The sequence below is a fragment of the Fringilla coelebs genome (genome assembly GCF_963513975.1).
Source record: "Fringilla coelebs genome assembly, chromosome: 1".
NCBI lineage: Eukaryota > Metazoa > Chordata > Aves > Passeriformes > Fringillidae > Fringilla > Fringilla coelebs.
Window position 1 is genome coordinate 65756924 of NC_140028.1, and position 6000 is coordinate 65762923.

General features: G+C 44.9%; 1 protein-coding gene across 8 annotated transcripts in view; it reads right to left on the minus strand.

Annotated features, from left to right (window-relative positions):
- Positions 1–5188, minus strand: part of LOC311160838 (poly(rC)-binding protein 3-like) — a gene marked incomplete at its 3' end in the record, with an annotated part of 136998 nt that extends 131810 nt beyond the window's left edge. For 6 of the 8 annotated variants that reach the window (XR_014616607.1, XM_084217948.1, XM_084217946.1 and 3 more), the window contains exon 1: positions 4940–5188. Of the gene's footprint in view, positions 1–4448; positions 4516–4618; positions 4699–4939 lie in introns of those variants that run through there. The other 2 variants (XM_084217944.1, XM_084217945.1) reach the window with 2 other exon arrangements.
- Positions 5189–6000: the final 812 nt, after the last annotated feature.

Here is a 6000-nt window from a genome sequence, read left to right on the forward strand (position 1 = left end):
ATTCTGTACAGTGTTTTCCTCAGCATTTTCACTACTTTATTTTTAAATTATGATTTTAAAATGTTTGTAAGATTAAAAAAAAAAAAAAAAAAGCCCACCAAAAATCACACAATCAAGTTTTTCTCCAGACTATTTTGTGGAAGTTTTCAGGTGTCACTGCAATAAATCCTACTAAGAAATATTGCAGCACCCACCTCACAGAATTGCATCAAGCTATACGCTGTCTGAGCAACTAGATTATGCCAAGAACAATAGGTACATTTATTAATTTTGCAAACCTGCTGCTTATTTATTTTATACCCTTAGTCAGATTCTGCTACCAATGCTCACATCTGCCATAGGAGGAAAGTCTGCTGAGGTCAGTGGCTTGATAGTGTGAATTGCTGCTCAGCAACTCCCAGCAGCGTTTAGATACTATGGTCAAGCACAGACCTCCAAGGAGGTGCACTGGAGAAAGAAACTTCATCCGACTCTAAATGACCATTACAGCTGTGGGGAAAACAAGGTCTGATCCAAGTGGGAGCCAGAACCAGAAAACCAGAATTAAAAAACCCCACAAACTAACTCCCTTGGGGGAAGAGATCAATTCATGTTGGTCTGCAATTTTTTTTTTTCAACATATAGATAATAGGCCTTTATATTTGAAATAACAATGACTTTCTGTTCTAATTGTTTTTTGTGTCTCTGTGCTGAGGGCTTTCAGGGCTCAGAAAGCAAGTCAAGATGCTGAACAGCATGTGTGTACACAAGATGACAGCCTCTGGCAGGGGACACAAAGGCTTCAGAATACGGGTGAGCACAGCGACGGGCCACCCGTGTGCGTAGGGAATGATGGGCTGTCTGCTAGAAATCTGGCAGAATGTTCAAAAGGGAGTTTGCTAGCCTGAACTTGACTTCTGTGCCTCACTGATGAATATTAACATACAATTGCTCTTGCTGAATATCCCCATAGCTCTATGGCCACTTCAAGAATGCTTGTACGTATTATTATCTCCTTCTTCCCTATCACCCAGCTGATGGGCACTACACCTTTAGGGGTAAAAACACACACCCTTAAGACCAAGTAGATATCTATTACAAAGATTTTCTGCTTGATTTTAATCCAAAAGAGCTGGCATTGAGCTGCTGTTTTTTAATTAAAACCTCCTTTGCTGAGTTGTTTTTGTCTTGTGGAGCATCTATCAATCAGGAGGAGTCACCGCAGGATGCACTCGGTGGCAGCAGGCTATTTCATCCCTTCCCCCAAGCCCAGACACTGACTTTTTCCTTCTTCCTCCCCTCCCCAACTTCATTAACTAAATGCACTGAATAAACCTTAACATCCCAGCTAAATCCTATTGGCCCTGGATTTGCTGCTTAATGCTAAAACCCAAGCGACCCATTTTTCTCCTGTTGATACTTCTATTGCTGATGGCAGCCAGCAGAGAAAAATACCCAACTATAAACTGTTTTCACGTAAGGAACAAAACCAAGAGCATTCATCACTCACTCTTTCTGCTTCTGCTCACAAACTTTATGTAAGCTTTACGTGACGTCTCAAAGCCTCCCTTGCTTTTGTGCTTCATAGGCAGCACAGAGAGCCTGTTGCTTAGCAAATGATTACAACAAAGTGCATCTGTTATTAAAAGTGCAACTTGGTCCCTTTTAAAGGGAAATGATCTGGCAAAGTCTCTGAAAATTAATTTCTGTGCATTCTACAATCCCCAATCATGATGTTGTCATAAATATCAGAAGATGTAGATCCCACTAACTGAAAATCTCGGGGCGACAAAAAAAAGGGAATAAAAAGCTTCAGTGCTACAGAATTATTTTGGTTGCTATCCTTAAGTTTTGGAGTTTGTCTTCCCAATTTCACATATACCACAGAAAAAAAGATTATTCACTGTGCCCCTGTCTCCTGGCTGTCAGCCCTCATGCTGCATCCCAGTTATAATTATTGCATGTCATCTGCCCTCAGCTCAGCTGCCCAATGCTTCCTCCTTGGTCCATGATGACAAACAGGATCCTCAGTGGTTCTTCCCAGCTCCTGACTCACTCTTTCCAAAGCACCCAAATTGGGTCATCCATCCAGCTGCAAAGCCTCCCTGCAGTAGCATTAAGACCTTTGGCTGCTGGTGTCATCTGCTTGCCTTTACTGCTTGCTCCACCAGACCTTTGATCTCTCTTCCACCTTAAAAACATGACACCAGGACCACCATGTGTTTTGCCACAACATCTGACATTCCAAAACCCTTCCCTCCCACAAATACCTCTTTTCCCTTTCTGCCACACACAACTGTGGCTGTAGTCACGTCCCCCACTAACTTTGCAAGCTGCTCCACAACTTTCAACTGCAGTGATACACGCTTGTCCTGCTGCAGGATCCCTCTGGAATTGTCCCTGCCAAGCAGGCTTGGACAGGCTCCCAGCGCTCCTAAGCAGGAGGGCCACTTCACCCTCTGCCTCCCCACGTCCTGTCCTTCTCCCTGCGTACTGAGCATGAGGGATGTGAACCCCTGTCCTTTCACCAGGACAGCCTCTTCCCCGGGGATGGATCTGTGGAAAGCGGCTTCCCACGCAGAGAACTGAGTGCTTTCCCTCATGGCTTGCAAAAGTCGCTCACCGCATTTTCAGTTATCTGTCAGAGTGGCTATTCCAGCTTGCTCTTGGGTACCCAACCAACACAGCAGTCTTCGGATTTGACTTATATTTTTAATACCACATTTCACTTGACTTTATTATCAAACCTCAGTGTCCTACAATACCGAGGCTGGCTTCTGAGAAGGGCATCCTGAATTGCCTACCCCACCGACACCCAGTCCTTTGCCCAGCAAATTCCCGCAGCATTCCGAGGCTGCGAAGGCTGAAAACAAACAAGGAGCCCGGGCATTTGGTGAAAATGCAGCTATCCTGAATAAAAGCTGTATTTATAAAGAACCTAAAAGCAAATGCAATCTAGCACTGAAGATATGTGGCAAAGGTTATGATTATTAGTATGCTGTCTGGTACGAGAAGGCTTTCAAATAAAAACACTTTCTTACTGACCGTGCACTCGTGTTAATGTATTTCTTTCCAATACCACTAATGGAGCATTCATCATGTTTCTTGCTTCTCTGAAGTAACAAGAGAAATAGATGGAATCACATAAGAATAAAATTAAATCTATCTATGGCGCTACACGTTATCATACTGCACACACTCTACAAATGTGTTTAAACAGGGTCCTTGAAGGAAGTAATGGCAACTGACTTCAATATTACAGAAATATTCAAACCAGCATAAATTGGAAGGCAGGCGAGATAAGGAATATAACCAGTAAAACAAATGCTTATATTCTTGAGGACTTGTTTTTTTGCATCAAGGACACAGATGAGACAAAGACAGAAGGCAAGGTCTTCTGTAAGAAACCAGCTATTCCAGACTAAAGAAAGTAAAAATATTTTTGTTCGCCTGATTATAGATAAGGACGGTATGGAGCAATATCCACATATTGCCAAGGTTTTCCCTTGCCTTGGATACAGGGAGTAGCATACTAGATAGAGGACATATTTCTTAAGAGGTTTATGAGGAAGCAAACCTCAGCTTTTCTGTTCATTTTTATAAACTCTTGACAGATTTCAGCAAGGCCAATTCCTGGACTCGGCTTTGAACCATTCTCAGTGATAGTTCATGAACTTTGCACCAGAAATCTTTTTAGGGCTAAGCAATGGACAAATGGATTACCAGCTGCTCAACTCTACTTTTCACTATTGTTCTACTTCTAGAGCCATATACAAAAGAAACAAACAAGGACTACAGCTAGACTGAATGGTACGCACACAATTTACAGATATTTATTTAATTATTTATAACACTTTAAGATAGACATGCCAAGGAATTGCCAGTTATGCCTGCATTTTGCTGCTTATAATTTATGCCTGAGCTGTTAAAATATGTTTAGATAATGTGCGTTAACCGAGTGTTTATTTTTCCAGTAGCACTAGGAAAGTTATCAGAAACACAAATACAAGCTGTACACTAAACATAACCATATCCACTAACAGGACATTCTAACAGATGCATAAAGGACATTAAAACATCATTTTAGGCGCACAGGAACAATTTTTCGTTCATCTTCAAAAATAATAATATTCATGACCATAGTAATGAGGTATGAAGCCCAGACTCCTCCATTATTACCGTTAATTTAAAACTACTGTATATTTTCGAACTTTTCTTTAGGAAACACACTCTTCGAAGTTCACTTTTCCCCCACTGCACAACTCGCTGAGCGACGACCCGGTTGTTTGCTCAGGCAGTTTACACAGCAACTTAAAAACAACAGCAAGAAAAGCCTCCAGAAACATTAACACTTGAACGAAACGAGAAAACTTCCAATGCCAATACAAATTCCAAAATACGGGACAATATTCCAAACTGGTTGCTTCCGGCAGTGATGCTGGTTTACAGCACGTCAGAAATTTACTAACCTCTGCCTTCCTAATCCCTCCGCAACCCCTGTGGTCTTCCTCGGCCTCTCCCCGCTTCACGTTAAACTTGCAGGAAACCATTAACCGGGGGCACACGGACACACACCGAGCAGGCTCCGGATAATACCGCCTTCGAGCGCCGGAGCCCCGGCTCAGGCGGGGTTACTCACCCGAGGGAAGCCCACACTTCCCGACTGACAGTCCCTGTCGGCTCTCCCTCAGCGCCGCTCACTCGCGCGGCGGATAACCCAGCCCCATCTCCGCACGGAGCACTTCTACCGCAACTTGTTGGCTCCGGGCTTGTACAACTGGAGTTTTCCCGACTTGGCCCGGCGCTGCCCGTCCCGGGCCGGCGGCGCGGCCGCTCTCGGCCCGCCGGGCTCCCCGCGGGGCGGCCCGCTCGGCTCCCGCCGCCGCCGCCGCGCGCACGGCCCCGCGCCCCCCCGGCAGCGCCCCCTCGGCAGCGCGGGCCCCGCGGGGCCGGCACCCACCTGCGGAGCGGCTCCGCTCCCGCCTCCCCGGCTCCGCTCCCGCCGTGCCGCCCTGCGCGGACAGATGGCCGGCAGCCCTCGCAGCCCTCCGCTCTGCCGGAGCGAGGCAAAGCCCGGCTTTTTTTTTTTTTTTTTTTTCCTTCCCCTCCTTTTTTTTTTTTTTTTTTTTTTCCCTTCCTCTTTCCTTCCTTCTCCCCGTTCTGTCCTCTCTTCCTCCCTAGGCTTAGACCCTGGCAGATCAGCACAAGTGTGCTCGCAACACCCCCCTCCACCAGTCACTTCAATTAGTGCCACACGAGAGGAGCTTCTGCCCAAAATCTGCTTAAGAAAGGGCCAGAGGGCAGGGCAATCGCCTTTGCTCAACAATGACCAGAAGCTGCTATAAATATCCAAACAAAAGCACTGGCAAGGCCAGGAATGTCATATCCTAATGTGATAAAAATTGTAAATATCCGATGTATACCAGAAACACAAAGCAAGAAAATCAGGTTGTATTTTGTAAAAGAGACAAAGATTAAAAGCAGTCGCCACCTCCTTACCCTCTCCCCCAATACGTGACCTTGCAGTATGTTATCAAAGTTGTGTATTTCTGGGTGCCAAGCTATTATGTTTGCGAGGTCCGGAGCAGCTCGTTCACAATCCCTTTGTGACAGCTGCTCGCTAATATTTATAGGTACCCAAGTCTATGCACCTTATATAACCAAGTCGACTGACCAGGGCTGGGCAGAGGTAGACTCCAACCCCACAGATATGGTGCTTCACACAAATAGCACAGGAGGTGGCTTACCTTGTTAACTAAAACATTAACGAGAAGTTTCCAATACACCAATAAATAAACCAATATATTAATACAGTAGAGACAGGGGTGCATCCATATGAAGACTGGAGGATTTAATGTAATTTGGTTTAGACACATTTTACACTAACATTATTCCAGTGCTGTGAGTGAGGAGAAACTACAGCCTGAGGTTTCTAACTATACAGTGAACTAGAGTTGAAAACTAACAAAAAACCCAAAAAACAAACAAACAACAAAACTCACAAAAAGCCAACACACCCTT